General features: G+C 33.7%; 1 long non-coding RNA gene across 1 annotated transcript in view; it reads left to right on the plus strand.

Annotated features, from left to right (window-relative positions):
• Window positions 1-7,699: 7,699 nt before the first annotated feature.
• LOC115286582 overlaps window positions 7,700-15,389 on the plus strand; it is a 67,459-nt gene continuing 59,769 nt past the window's right edge. The window contains exon 1 of the long non-coding RNA XR_003906149.1: window positions 7,700-7,785. This is a non-coding gene — a long non-coding RNA (uncharacterized LOC115286582). The remainder of the gene's footprint in view (window positions 7,786-15,389) is intronic.

The following is a 15,389-nucleotide window of genomic DNA, read 5'->3' on the forward strand; positions in this document are numbered from 1 at the left end:
CAAAACAGGGACCTCTAGGTGGCTCAGTCAGTTGAGCAACCAACTGCGGCTCAGGTCATGATCTTGCAGTTTGCGAGTTCAGTCCAGCTTTGGGCTCTGTGCTGAGAGCTTGCTCAGAGCCTGGAGCTTGCTTCGGATTCTATGTCTCATTCTCTCTCTGCGCCGACCCCGTTTGTGCTCTCTCAATAATAAATAAACGTAAAAAAAATTTTTGAAGGAAGAAAAAAAATGAGCCAAGGGGGAGAGAGAGAGAGAGAGAGAGAGAGAGGAGACGAGAGAAAGAAGCAAACCAAGAAACAGACTCTTAGCTATAGAGAACAAACTGATGGTTACCAGAGAGGACGTTGGTGGGGGGAATGAGTGAAATAAGTGAAGTGAATTAAAGAGTGTGCTTGTGATGAGCCCTGGGTGTTGTATAGAAGTGTTAATCACTATATTGTATACTGGAAACTAATATTATGCTGTATACTAGCTAACCAACTAGAATTTGAATAAAAGCTTGATAGATAGATAGATATTTTAAAAAAGAAAAAAACTGGAGAGTGAAATGTGAAAGAATAAAACTGGACGGCTTTCTAACACCTTATAGAAAAATAAACTAAAACGCATTAAAGAACTAATTGTGAGACCTGAAACTATTAAAATCCTAAAATTGGGGTACGTAGGTGGCTCTGTCAGTTAAGCATCTGACCCTTGATTTTGGCTTAGGTCATGATCTCATGGAGCCCCACTTCGGGTTCTATGCTAACAGTGCAGAGCCTGGTTGGGATTCTCTCTCTCTCCCTCTCTCTCTTTGCCTCTCTCTCTGCTCCTGTGGCTCAAAATAAATAAATAAACTTTAAAAATCCTGGAAGAGAGCACAGATAGTGATTTCTCTGACATTGGCTGTAGCAACATTGTTCTAGGTATGTCTCCTGAGGCAAGGAAAACAAAAACAAAAATCAACTATTGGGACTATATCGAAGTAAAAAGCTTTTTCACAGTGAAGGAAACTGTCAATAAGATGACAAGACAACCTACTGTATGGAAAAAGATATTTGCAAATTATGTGTTTGGTAAGAGGTTAATATCCAAAATCTAAAAGTATGCAACTCAATACAAAAAAAAAAAAAAAAACCCAAATAATCTAATTCAAAATGGGCATAAGATCTGAATAGACATTTTTTTCCAAAAGACCTGCAGATGTCCAGCAGACACGTGAAAAGATGTTTAACATCACTAATTATCATAGAAACATGTTAAAACCCTAATGAGATATCACATTACACCTGTCAGAATGACTGAAGTTAAAAAAAAAAAAAGAAAGAAATAACAAGTGTTGGCAAGATTTTGTAGAAAAAAGAATCTTTGTATACTGCTATTGAGAATGTAAATTGGTATATCCACTGTGGAAAATGGTATGGAGAGTCTTCAATACATTAAATATAAAAATACTGTATGATCTAATAATTCCACTACTGGGTATTTACAAACCAACCAAGCAAACAAACAAAAACCACTAATTTGAAAAGATATATGCATCTCTATGCTTACTGCAGCATTATCTACAATAACCAAAAGAAGAAAGCAAACTAAATGTCCATCAACAGACAAACAGATAAGAAAGATGTGGTACACATATACACACACCACCCACCACACACAGGAAAATTATACTACTATAAAAAATGGTGAACTTTTGTCATTTGGGACATCATGGATGGACCTAGAGATTACTATGCTGTGTGAAATAAGTCAGACAGAGAATGACAAATACCAAAGATTTCATTTACTGTGGGATCTTAAATAATGAAATCAGATCTATAAATACAGAGAAAAAAACTCATGGTTTCCAGAAGGGAAGGGGGTGGGGTAATGGAAAATGGGTGAAGGGGAGTGGAGGATACAGATTTCTAGTTATGGAATGAATAAATCATGGGGATAAAAGGCACAGCATAGGCAACATAATCAGTTATACTGTAATAGTGTTGTATGGTGACAGAAGATAGCTACACTTGTGGTGAGCATAGCATAATATATAGACTTGTCAAATCACTATGTTCTATTGCTAAAACTAATGTAATACTCTGTATCAGGAATACTCAAATTATTTTTTTGAGAATCAGTAACTTGAACATCTATCAATAGGTAGATTATGCAACTGAAATAATAGGGAGTGGAAAAAAGAAAAATGAACAGACCCTGAAAGAAATGTGGATGTGATTAGTACACTAATATAACGGAAGTACCAGGAAAATTGAAGTGATGGGAAAATAAAAAATTCAAAGAAATAATGGTTGGAAAATTCAACTAATTAAAAGTAGGATAAGTGAAGAAAATGACACCCAAAGACATCATAGTAAAAATATTGAAACACAGAAGAAAAGAGAAAATCTTGAGAGTAGTAACAGAACATTTAATTGTTATGCACAAGAGAAACCTAATAGTATTACAGTTGACTTTTCATCAGAAAAAATGGAAGACAGAAGGCAGTGGGATGACACATTTAGAGTGCTGGGGAAAACCTGACAACCAAGAATCTTATATCCATTAACATTATAAAAAACAAAGGCAAAATAAATGCATTCCCAAATAAACAAAAAGTGAACTGTCTTTGCTAGCAGATATGTCTTACAGAAACAATATTGTTCAGAATAGAAACAAGTAGCCCACAGTAATTTTAACTCAAAAACAAAGAAAGAACACCAGCAATGGTAATTGTTAAAAAAAAAAAAAAAGCATAATTGGACATTTCCTTTCCTTTCTTCTCTCACTGACTTAAAAAGCAATGATTATTATATCTGCAAAGTATAGAAATGTCATATATTTGATAACCATGGTATTGATACAAATGATAATAACTCAAGGAGTAGAAAATTTGAACAAACTTAGGCATGGAAAGAAACTAATTAGCAATATATTTTTTTAAGTCCTAATAAAGGTAATTTCAGGCATAGATAGACTTACTAGTGATTTCCCCCAATTACTTAAAGAAAATTAATGCAATCATTTACAACATGTTCTAAATCACAAAAGAAGATGGAACATGTCTCACTTAATTCTAGGAAGCTAATATAATGCTAACATCAAAACCAGAGAAATGTGTCACAATAAAGGGAAACTACAGCTTATCTTACTACCCTTATGAATATAGACACAAATATTCTCAACATAATTCTAGCAAAGCAATTTCAGTAACATAAGAACCACTATCAAATGGGATTTACTCTAGGAATGCAAAGTTTGCTTACAATCTAAAATTCAATTAATGTAATACCCTGTGTCAATAAAATAAAGGACAAAAAGATTATTTCAATTATACAGAAAAATAAATTATGAACAAAAAAAAAATCAACAAATTAGGTATAGAAATGTACTTTCTCCACCTGACAAGAGGGATCTATGAAAATCCCAGAACCACCATCATATTTAGTGGTGAAAGACTGAATGCTTTTTATATTTAAAAAATTAAAAAATTGTATTTGTTTATTTTGAGAGAGAGAAAGTGTGTGTGAGGGAACTGCAGAGAGAGAAAGGGAAGAGAAAGAATCCCAAACGGGCTTCATGTTCCGCACAGAGCCACATGGGCCTTGATCTCATGACATGAGAGATCATGAACTGAGCCAAAATCAAGAATTGGACATATAACTGACTAAACCACCCAAGTGCTCTTGAATGACTTCAAGCCCTGCATAGGGCTCTCTGTTGTCAACACAGAGCCTACTTGACATTCTCTGTCTCCCTTTCTCTCTGCCCTTCCCTCACTTTCTCTCTCTGTCTCTCTCTCAAAAATAAACATTAAAAATTTTAATGTTTATTTGTAATGTTTTAATGTTTCTTCATTTTTGATGGAGGGGGAAAGACAGAGAGAGAGAGTCAGAGTGTGAGCAGAGAAGGGCAGAGAGAGAGAAATACAGAATCTGAAAGAATGCTTACAACTCAATCATAAGACAAATAACCAAATAATAGTAAACAAATAGATTTAACCAATATTTCTGTAAAGAAGAGAATAAGTGGCCAATAGGCATATGAAAAAGTGCTTACTATAATTAATTAGGGAAATGCAAATCAAAAACACAATGAAATATTACTTCATATGAATTAAAATGGCTAAAATGAAAAAGACATATGAGATCAAGTGCTGAAAAAGGTTGAAGAAATCTGAACCCTCATGTATTTCTGGTGCAATTGTAAATGGTGCAGCCATTGTCAAATGCTAAATATATATTTACTATATGTCCCAGCAATTTTACTCCTATGTACACACTCAAAAGAAATGAAAGCATATGTCCACACCAAATTTCTACAGAACATTCTTCATTCTTTGTAATAGCCAAAAATGAAAATATACTCAAATGTCCATGAACTCATGAGTGAGTGAATAAAATGGTGATATATCCACACAATTGTACATTATTTATCAATAAAAATGATAATGTATTGATACATACTACAAAATGGGTGGATTTTGAAAAACTTTTCTAAAAGGAAAGACACTAATCAGAGAAGACAACATCTTATATGATCCAATTTCTATGGAATGCCCAGAATAGTTAAATCTATAGCACTGTAGGTTAGTAATTGCCTAGAGCCGAGGAGTTTGGGGTCTAATGAAGAATAAATGCCAATGGGTATTATATTGTTTTTGGAGTAATGAAAATATTCTAAAATCAATTGTAATGATGGCTGTCCAACTGTGAATATAATAAAAAATCATTAAATAATTTATTTAATTGGGTTATTCATTTTTTGGGTGTTGAATTTTATAAGTTCTATATATATTTTGGATTCTAACCCTTTATCAGATACGACTTTTGCAAATACCTTCTCTCGTTCTGTAGGTGGTCTTTTAGTTTTGCTGATTGTTTCCTTTGCAGTGCTTTTTATTCTGTTAAAGTCCCAATAGTTTATTTTTGCTTTTGTTTACCTTGTCAGGAGACATACCTAGGAAGAAATTGCTAACAACAATGATAGAGAAATTACTGCCTGTGTCATTCTCTAGGATTTTACAGTTCCAGGTTTCACATTTAGGTACTTTATCCATTTTGATTTTATTTTTTGTGTATGGTGTAAGAAAGTGGTCTGGTTTCTTTCTTTTGCATGTTGCTCTCCAATTTTCCCAACATCATTTCTTAAAGAGACTTTTTCTCATTGGATATTCTTTTCTGCTTTGTAAATGACTAATTGACCATAAATCTGTGCATTCCTTTCTTGGTTTCCTATTCTGTTCCATTAATCTGTTTGTTTATCTTTGTGTCAGTATCCCACTGTTTTAATTACAACAGCTTTGTAATATAATTAGAAGTCCAGAATTGTGATGTCCCCAGCTTTGCTTTTCTTTGTCAAGGCTGCTTTGGCTAGTTGGGGCTTTTATGTTTCCATACAAATTTTAGGATTCTGTAAAAATGTTTTTGGTATATTGACAGAGATTGCATTAAATGTGTAGATCTTTTTGGGTAGTATAGGCATTTTAATAGTATTTGTTATTATCACACATAAAAATTGAATGCCTTTCAATTTTTTTGTGTCCTCTTCAATCTCTTTCATTAATGTTTTGTAGTTTTCAGCATAGGGATCTTTCACTTCTTTGCTCAGGTTTATTCCTAGTTATCTTATGTTTTTTGGTAAAATTGTTAATAAGGTTAATTCCTTAATTTCTCTTTCTGCTATTTCATTATCTGTGTTTAGAAATGCAACCATTTCTGGGGTGCCTGGATGGCTCAGTTGGTTGACCATTGGACTCTTGATTTTGGCCCAAGTCATGATACAAGGTCATGGGATTGAGTCCAATGTCAGACTGTGACCTCAGCATGGAGTTTGCTTAAGATTCTCTCTCTCTCTCTTTCTCTCTCTCATTCTCTTTCTCCTCTGCCACTTTCCCCCACTTGTGCACCCTCTCTCCAAAACAAAAAAAAAGTAATAATTAGAAAAAGAAATTGGACAGAATACACCCAGCTGCCCAAATAGACACACAAAAAGATGCTCAAAATCACTCATCATCAGAGAAATAAAAATCAAAACTAATGTGATATCACCTCACACCTTTCAGAATGGCTAAAATCAACAACCTGAGAACAGGTGTTGGCAAGATGTGGAGAAAGGGGAACCCTCTTGCATTGTTGGTGGGAATGCAAACGAATGCAGCCACTCTGAAAAATAGCATAAAACTTCCTCAAAAAGTTCAAAATAGAACTACCCTGTGATCCAGAAATTTCACTGCTATATATTTACTCCCAAAATACAAAAATACTAATTCAAAGGGATACATGCACCCTGATGTTTATAGTAACATTATCTACAATAGTCAAATTATGAAAATAAACCAAGTGCCCATCAACTGATGAATGGATCAAGAAGATGTGGTTTATATACAATGGAATACTACATGGCAATGAGAAAGAATTAAATCTGGCCATTTGTAGCAATGTGGATGGACCTCAAGTGAGTCATGCTAAGCAAAATAAATTAGGCGGATAAGGATAGATACCATATGTTTGCACACATAGGTCTAACAGGAGAAACTTCACAGAAGACCACAGGGAGAGGAAGGGGGCAAAAAGAGATAGGGGGAGGGAGGCAAATCATGAGAGACTCTTGAATACTGAAAACAAACTGAGGGCTGAAGGTGGATAGGAAAGGAGTGTGATGGTCATGGAGGAGGGCACTTGTGGGGAAGAGCACTGGGTTTTACATGAAAACCAACTTGACAATAAACTATAAAAAAAAGAAGTGACATATACATGTAATGAAATATTACCCAACCATAAAAAATAATGAAATCTTGCCATTTGTAATGACACCGATGGACCTAGAGACTATTATGCTAAATGAATTAAATAGGTCAATCAGAGAAAGACAAATACCATATGATTTCACTTATATCTGGAATTAAAAAACAAAACAAATGTGCATATGGAAAAAGAGAGAGAGGCAAACCAAGAAATGGATTCCTAACTATAGCAAATAAACTGATGGTTACCAGAGAGGAAGTGGTTAGGAGATGGGATAAACAGATGTTGGGTATTTAGGAATGCAGTTGTTGTGATAATCACCAGGTGTTGTATGTTATGTGTACACCTGAAACTAACATTACACTGTATGTTACCTGGAATTTAAATTAAAAATTTAAAAATATAGTACACCTAAATGATGAGTTGCATGTTATATGAACTATATCTTAATACAGCTATTTTTTAAAATTATCTGTAAGATGCCTGCCCATATATAACTTCTGAAAATGAAAGAGATAAAGTTTTCCTCTTGGCTGGAAGATAAGAGAAGAAAAATGTCAGCTGCGGTCTAAAATAGTTCCGCCTTAGGACAAGTCAAAAGTTTAGGGAACATGGAATTCCATATTGGTTTGGAGAATCAAAAGGAGTAGAATCTGTGACTAGCTTTCTTTCTGGGGCTCTGGGAAGCACTGTGACAACTTGCTGGCAACTTTTTCCAACCAGTAGCATTCCCTGTGACAATGCAGTATGTGATAGCATAGCTAGTTGCCAGGGTGTGCTAAGAAAATTGGCAGAGAGTACTTTAAAGTCTGAGGTGAACAGATATGTCAGTGATGTATCACAGACTTCTTACATTCTCTCGGTCTCACATGTCCCCCTGAAGTCTAGGCTGATTGCTCCCTGTCAGTTCCACTGTGATGTCACAGTAGTGAGCCACAGGATCCCACCTCTGAAGGCAGAGAACTCTACACTCCTGTCACTTCTGACCTCAGCAGGCTTAAGTCCAGTTAATGTAGTTGCCCATGAGAAAACTGACCAATTAGAAACTGAGCATGCATGGTAAGGGAGCTGTCAGGTAAGTTTTTTTCTTTCTTTTTCTTCTGGATTGTTCTGTGGTCCAGATTCCCTATTCAGCCTGTTCAAAGATATCTAAAGCCTGCCTACCTACTGTGTCTGTCGGTGCAAATGCTGCAAGTACAGGAATGCATCCCTTCCCTTCCCTTCACCTCTCTCTTTCAGTTTCTCCTGCTCTCATATGTGTGTAGCAAAATTGAAATCTTGCATTATTATTTAGTGTTTATATCATTAATAGTTTTCCATCCAGTTAAATATATTTTCAAAAACATGAGTTGTAATGCATGCATTCTATTTCATCAAATAGATAATTGTAAATGAATCAATCAATAACTTATTATGGGCTATTTTTGTTCTCATTAGTTTATTTCCTTATTATAAATTTCAAAAATTGGAAATATAGAGTCAAAGTATTTTTTAAATGCTTGGGTTTAAAATGTACCCCTTATATTTGTGACACTTAAATAAATTAAATTTAAAGATAATAAAATGTATACTTAGACTCTTGTTAAAAATACACCCTAAGTGGGGCGCCTGGGTGGCTCAGTCGGTTAAGCATCCGGCTTCGGCTCAGGTCAGATCTCACGGTTCGTGGGTTCGAGCCCCGCATCGGGCTCTGTGCTGACAGCTAGCTCAGAGCCTGGAGCCTGTTTCGGATTCTGTGTCTCCCTCTCTCTCTGACCCTCCCCTGCTCCAGCTGTCTCTCTCTGTCTCTCAAAAATAAAATAAAAAGCAATAAAAAAAATAAAAAAAAATACACCCTAAGAAAACTGACTGTTTAAGGAAAGCCAGTCTTTGGGTTATCAAAATTATACCACATGAAATCCTCCTGTACCTCCATGGTTTTCATATGAAAGCATGTGCTGGGCAGAATTATAAAAGGCATTTATCTAAGGACCCTTACAGTCCAAGCCCTCTGGCTGGTTATTTTTTCCTGATATGGTGATATTCCAAATAAAAAGATGTAATATGGGCAAAATACATTATTCTATTAAAAATAGAATGAAAATACTATTTTGACAATAAAAAGCCATAATTAAACTCATTGACATAGTTTTAATAAAAGCTGTATGTGTTTGGGGCGTCTGGGTGGCTTAGTCAGCAGAGCGTCTGACTTTCACTTAGGTCATGATCTCACAGTTTGTGGGTTTGAGCCCAGTGTTGGGCTCTGTGTTGACAGCTCAGAGCCTGGAGCCTGCTCTGGATTCTGTGTCTTCCTCACTCTCTGTCCCTCCCCCACTCATACTCTGTGTTTCTATCTCTCTTAAAATAAATAAACACTGAAAAAAAATCCCAAAAAAGCTGTATGTGTTTAAGATATACAACTTCAGGATTTGCTATACATAGAAAAATAATTACTGAAGTCAAGCTGATTAACATACAATCTCACATAATTATTTTTCTATATGTGGTTGAGAGCACCTGAAATCTTTTAGCAAACTTTCAGTATTCGATGGAGTAGTATTACCTATAGACATCATGCAGTACATTACATCATTAGACTTATTCCCTACATAATTTCAATTTACTATACTTTAACCATCACCCCTGATAACCACTGCTGCATTTTATGTTTCTATGTATTTAACTTTTTTATAGTTCAGGTGTGTGTGAAATCAGATTTTTTTTTTCTTTCTGTATCTTACTTATTTCATTTAGCAAAATGTCCTCCATTTTTATCCATATTGTTGCAAATGTCAGGACCTTTTTTAAATTATAAATAATATTTAATTATATATGTGATATATTAATAAAGTGTGTGATTAGATGATAGATTCAGATAATCTATCTAATAGAAAGATAGATCTCACAAAATGTTTTCCATTCATTTACCACAGACACTTACGTTATTTCCTTATCTTATTATTGTGAACAATGCTGATTTTGGAAGCTCAGATATCCTGTTGAAACACTGATTTTATTTCCTTTGGGTGCATACCCAGAATAGGAACTCTGGATCATATGGTAGTTCTGTTATTGGCTTCTTGAAGAATTCCCATACCGTTTTTCATAGTTGCTGCACCGATTTATATTCCCACAAGCAGTGTATAAGGATTCTTTTTTCTACAAATCCTTTCCAACACATATCTTTATCATTATTATTATTATTACTTGATACTAGCTACCCTAACAGGTATACAGTGATATCTCCTTGTGGTTTTGATTTGCATTTCCTTCATGATTACTGATGTTTAGCACTTTTTATATAGCTGTCAACCATTTTTATGTTTTCTTTTGAAAACTCCCTTTGCCCATTTTTAAATAAAATTGTTTTTATGTTATAAAGTTGTATGAGCTCTTTATGTATTTTGGATATTAACCCCTTATCATTCATAAATATGTAGTTTGTAAATATTTTCTCCCAATCCATGGTTTGCCTTATAAACAAATTTAGCAAAGGAGATAAAAAGTCTGTATGCTGAAAGATAAAACATTGGTCAAACAAATTGAAGAAGATGCAAATAAATAAAAAAGATTCCATGTTCATGGATTGGAAGAATTAATATAATTAAAATATTCATACTATGCAAAATGATATACAGATTCAATGCAATCCCTACCAAAGTTCCAATAGCATTATTCATACATATAGGGAAAAAAAAGTAATCCTGAATTCATATGGAACCACAAAAGGCCCCAAATAGATTAAACAATCTTCATCAAGAAGAACACATTTCCAAGGCACCTGGGTGGCTCAGTTGGTTAAGCATCCGACTTTGGCTCAGGTCATGATCTCATGGTTCATGGGTTCGAGTCCCGCCTCAGGCTCTGTGCTGACAGCTAGCTCAGAGCCTAGAGCCTGTCTTCAGATTCTGTGTCTCCCTCTCTCTCTGACCCTCCCCTGTTCATGCTGTCTCTCTCTCTCTCTAAAATAAATAAAAACAGTAAAAAAATAAAAAAAAAAAAAAGTAGAACACATTCCCTAGTTTCAAATTATGTTACAAAACAACAGTAATCAAAACAGTATGGTGCTGACATAAAAACAGATGCATATACCAATGAAACAATAAGAAGTCAAGAAATAAACCCAAGCATATATGGCCCACTAATTTTTTTAAGTTTGTTTCTTTTTATTTCATTTTTGTGAGTGAGGTAGAGAGCAAGCTGGGAAGGGGCAGGGAGAGAGAGGGAGACAGAATCTCAATGCAGGGCTCAAAATCACAAACTGAGAGATCATTACGGAGCCTAAATCAAGAGTCAGACACTCAATAAACTGAGCCACCCATACACCCTTGGCCAATTAATTTTTGACAAGGGCACCAAGAGAAGGAGAATTTCTTCACTATATGGTGTTGAGAACACTGGATATCCACATGTAAGATAATGAAACTGAAACATTATCCTACACCATAAAATAATTAAACCCAAGCTATATTAAAACTTAATCATAAAACCTGAAATCATAAAACTCCTAGAAAAAGACAAGGAAAAGATATTGGCTTTGGCAATGATTTCTGTGGATGACATGAAAATTTTAGACAATAAAAGTAAAAATAAACAAGTGAGACTCCATAAAACTAAAAATCTTCTCAGCAATAAGGGAAACCATTAGCAAAATGAAAAGGCAACTTATAAATTGGGCAAATATTTTCAATTACATAGTCTAATACAAAATTGCAACCAAATATGACTGATTACTATAGATGAGCCTGCAACTTTTGCCAAGAACAAATTCTTAAAATTTTTCCTCGGAAGAACTTTGACTTTCTTTTTTCTTGTGTAAGTCTCACTGCTTCTATTTACCACACATTAAAGTAACTGGAAGTCCTCATCTTTCTTTTTCTTTTCATTTCTTCATTTGATCAGTCCTTCATAATAAGCAATAAAGACAGCCTAGCAGGGGTGCCTGCGTGGCTCAGTTAATTGAGTGTCCAATTCTTGATTTCAGCTTAGCTCATGATCTCACAGTTAATGAGATTGAGCCCTACATCAGGCTCTGTGCTGACCTTGTGGAGCCTTCTTGGAATTCTCTCTCTCCCTCTCTCAGCCACTCCCCCGCTTGTGCTCTCTTTCTCTCCCAAAATAAATCAATAAACTTTAGAAAAAAAGAAAGCCGAGCTTAGGAAAAAAAAAGACTTAACATGAAACAGGCTTGCATCTGAATTTTGCTTCTACTACCCTTTAAAATAGTAACTTGGATAATTTCTTTAAACTTCTTTTTTATTTTATTTTTATGAGATGAAATTCAAATACCATTAAATTAAGTATTTAATTGAATAATTCAATGACATTTAACATACTCATAATCCTATGCAACTACCTGGTTCCAAAATATTTTTATCATCACATACCCTCCACCCATTAAATAGCTGCTCCTTCTCTTTCTCCCATCAATCCCTGGCAACCAACATCTTGTGTTCTATCTCTATGGATCTGTCTATTCTTGATATTTCACATTAATAGAATCATTCAATAGGTGACCTTTTACGTCTGACTTTTGTCACTTAGCATAATTTTTTTCAAGGTTCATTGTAACATGCATCAGTATTCATCATGGATTCATATTCTTTTTTATGTATATACATCAATCTGGTTTATCCATTCACATGTTAATGGACATTTGGTTTATTTCTACCTTTTGGCTATCATAAGTAGTACTACTATGAACATGTGTGTACATTATTTGTTTGAATACCTTTTATCAATTCATTTAGGTACATATCTATGCTGAACCATATGGTAATACTATATTTAACTTTTTGAGGAAAAACGTTTCCACGGTGGCTGAACTAATTTACATTTCTACCAGCAATGTATAAGGGTTTCCATTTTTCTTTATCCTCCACAATGCTTGTCATTTCCATTTTTTTATAGTCATCCTAGTGGGTGTGAAGTGGTACTTTACTGTGGTTACAATTTGTATTTCCCTAGTGATCTAGATGTTAGACATCTCTCTATATGCTTGATGGCTAGTTGTATATTTTCTTCAGGAAACTGTCTACTCAAGTTCTTTACCCATTTTCAATTGCATTATTTGCCTTTTTGTTGTTGAGTTGTAAGATTCCATTATATAGTGTGAATGTTAGACCCTTACTAGATACATTATTTTCAAATATTTTTACCCCACTCTGTTGGTTGTCTTTTTCCCTTTCTTAATAACAATCTATATGTACAAAATTTTAATTTTTATGAAGTCAAATTCATCTGCTTTTTCTTTTGGTGCTCATGTTTTTTTGTCATATTTGAAAATTAATAGCCATATCCCAGATTATGATATGTTCCTATGTTTTCTCCCAAGAGTTTTCTGGTAATAGCTCTTATAGTTAGGTTGTTGATCCGTTTTGACTTAAATATGGTATAAAATAGTTCAACTTCATTTTTTCTGCCAGTGAATATTCAGTTGTCCCACTGCAATTTGTTGAAAATACTGTTTTTTGTGTGTGTGTGTGCATTGAATGGTCTTGGCACTTTTATCAAAAACTTATTGGTTATAGGTGTACAGATTTGTTTCTAGATTCTCAATTCTGCTCGATTACATGTATATGACTATCCTTTTGCCATCCCTACACTGTTTTGATTACTATATCTTTGAAGTAAGTTTTTAAATTGGGAAGTGAGAGTCTCCAGTTTTCTCCTTTTTTTCTTGTTTTAGCTATTCAAGTTTCCTTGCAATTTCATATGAATCTGAGGATCAGCTTTTCCTTTTTTTGAAAAACAAGGTCGTTCAGATTTTGATAAGAGTTGAATAGAATTTGTAGATTCTTTGGGCATGATTGCGATTTAACAATAGTGTTTTTAAATTCATGAACATGCATTTTGTTCATTTACATCTTCTTTAATTTCTCTGAATATTATTTTGTAAATTTTAGTGTATGAGTCCTCCATCTCCTTGATTAAATTTAATCCTAGATATTTTACTCTTTTTAATGCCATTGCAAATGGAATTATTTCCTTTATCTCATTTGCGGATTGTTCATTGTTGTGTTGAAACATAATTGTTTTGAATATTTTCATCTTGCACCTTTGCAACTTTACCAAATTCTTTAGTAGCTCTAATATTTTGTGAATTATTTAGAATTATACATATATATATACAAGGTCATATTAATTCTGAATAGAGAAAATTTTACTTATTCCTTTTCAGTTTGAACCTATTTTGTTTATTTTTCTTTTCTAATTATTCTGGCTAAAACTCCTAGTGCAACATTGAATATCTGTGGCAAACGTAAATATCTATATGTTATTTCTGATCTAGGAGGAAAGTCTTAAGTCCTTACACCATTAAGCAGGATATTAGCTATGGACTCTTCATAAGTACTCTTAATCATATTGAGGGTGTTTTTTTTCTTCTTCTTTGTTTTCTGAAATGTTTTTTATCATTAGATGTTGCTGTTAAAGCATTTGTCAAATACTTTTTCTGTGTCAATTGAGATCATAATTTTCTTTTTTTTCACTTTATTAACATAATATATTACGTTGGTTGATTTTCTTACAGTTTATGTCCCTTATATTCCTGGGATAAATCTCACTTGTTCAAAGTATAAAATTCTTTTAATATGCTATTGGATTCAATTTGCTCATATTTTGTTGGTGATTTTTGCATCTATATTTATTAAAGGATATTAATCTGTAATTTTTGTTGTTTTATTTTTGGTTCTGTTTTTGTTTGTTTCTTACAGTGTCTGTCTGGCTTTGATATCAGAGTAATGCTGAACTCATAGAACAAATAAGAAGTGTTAGCTACTCTTTCAGTTTTCAGAAATGTTTGGAAAAGATTGGTTTTAATTTTTCTTTAAGTATTTCACAGAATTCACCCATTTAGACACCTAGTTGTGGACTTTTTGTGTTGTTGTTGGAGTGTTTTTATTACAAATGACAAGCTTATCAAGAAATTTTATTTCTTCTTGAATCAATTTTAGTAATTTGGTTATTAGTGGAAATTTTCCAATTTCCCCCAAGTCATGTAATTTGTTACTGACAATTGTTCATACTATTTTTTTTCATTTCTAAGTATTTTACAATCTCCCTTTTCTCTCTCTCTCTCTCTTTCCCTTTCTTTCTTTTTCTTTCTTTCTTTCTTTCTTTCTTTCTTTCTTTCTTTCTTTCTTTCTTTCTTTCTTTCTTTCTTTCTTTCTTTTTCCTTATTGGTAGATAAATTGAAGCTACCACCTATTCCCACTGGGAATATGACTTATTATATATATATAGAAAAATTGTTGGCAGTTAGATGCCTTGAATTAGATGTTTTCAATAAGTTAGATGTATAGAATTACAATTAACCCAGTGATTTCCCTCTTAAGTATATATTCTGAAAAAAATTGAAAACAAATGTCAAAGAAAAACCTGCACACAAAGGCCCATAGCAGCACTATTCAGAATACTCAGGGTTGGAAACAACCAAAATGTTTATCAAGTGATAAACCTATAAACAAAAATTAGTATATTCATACAATGAAGTATTATTTATCCATAAAAAGGAATGTAGTATTGCAGCATTCATAATTCTCCAGAGAATTAGATTGGATAGATAGATGATCATTTTAGCCACTCTGACTGGTGTGAGGTGGTATCTCAGTGTGGTTTTGATTTGTGTTTCCCTGATGATGAGTGATGTTGAGCATCGTTTTATGTGTCTGTAGGCCATTTGGATGTCTTCTTTGGAGA

This window comes from Suricata suricatta, chromosome 3, assembly GCF_006229205.1.
Source record: "Suricata suricatta isolate VVHF042 chromosome 3, meerkat_22Aug2017_6uvM2_HiC, whole genome shotgun sequence".
Classification (NCBI taxonomy): domain Eukaryota; kingdom Metazoa; phylum Chordata; class Mammalia; order Carnivora; family Herpestidae; genus Suricata; species Suricata suricatta.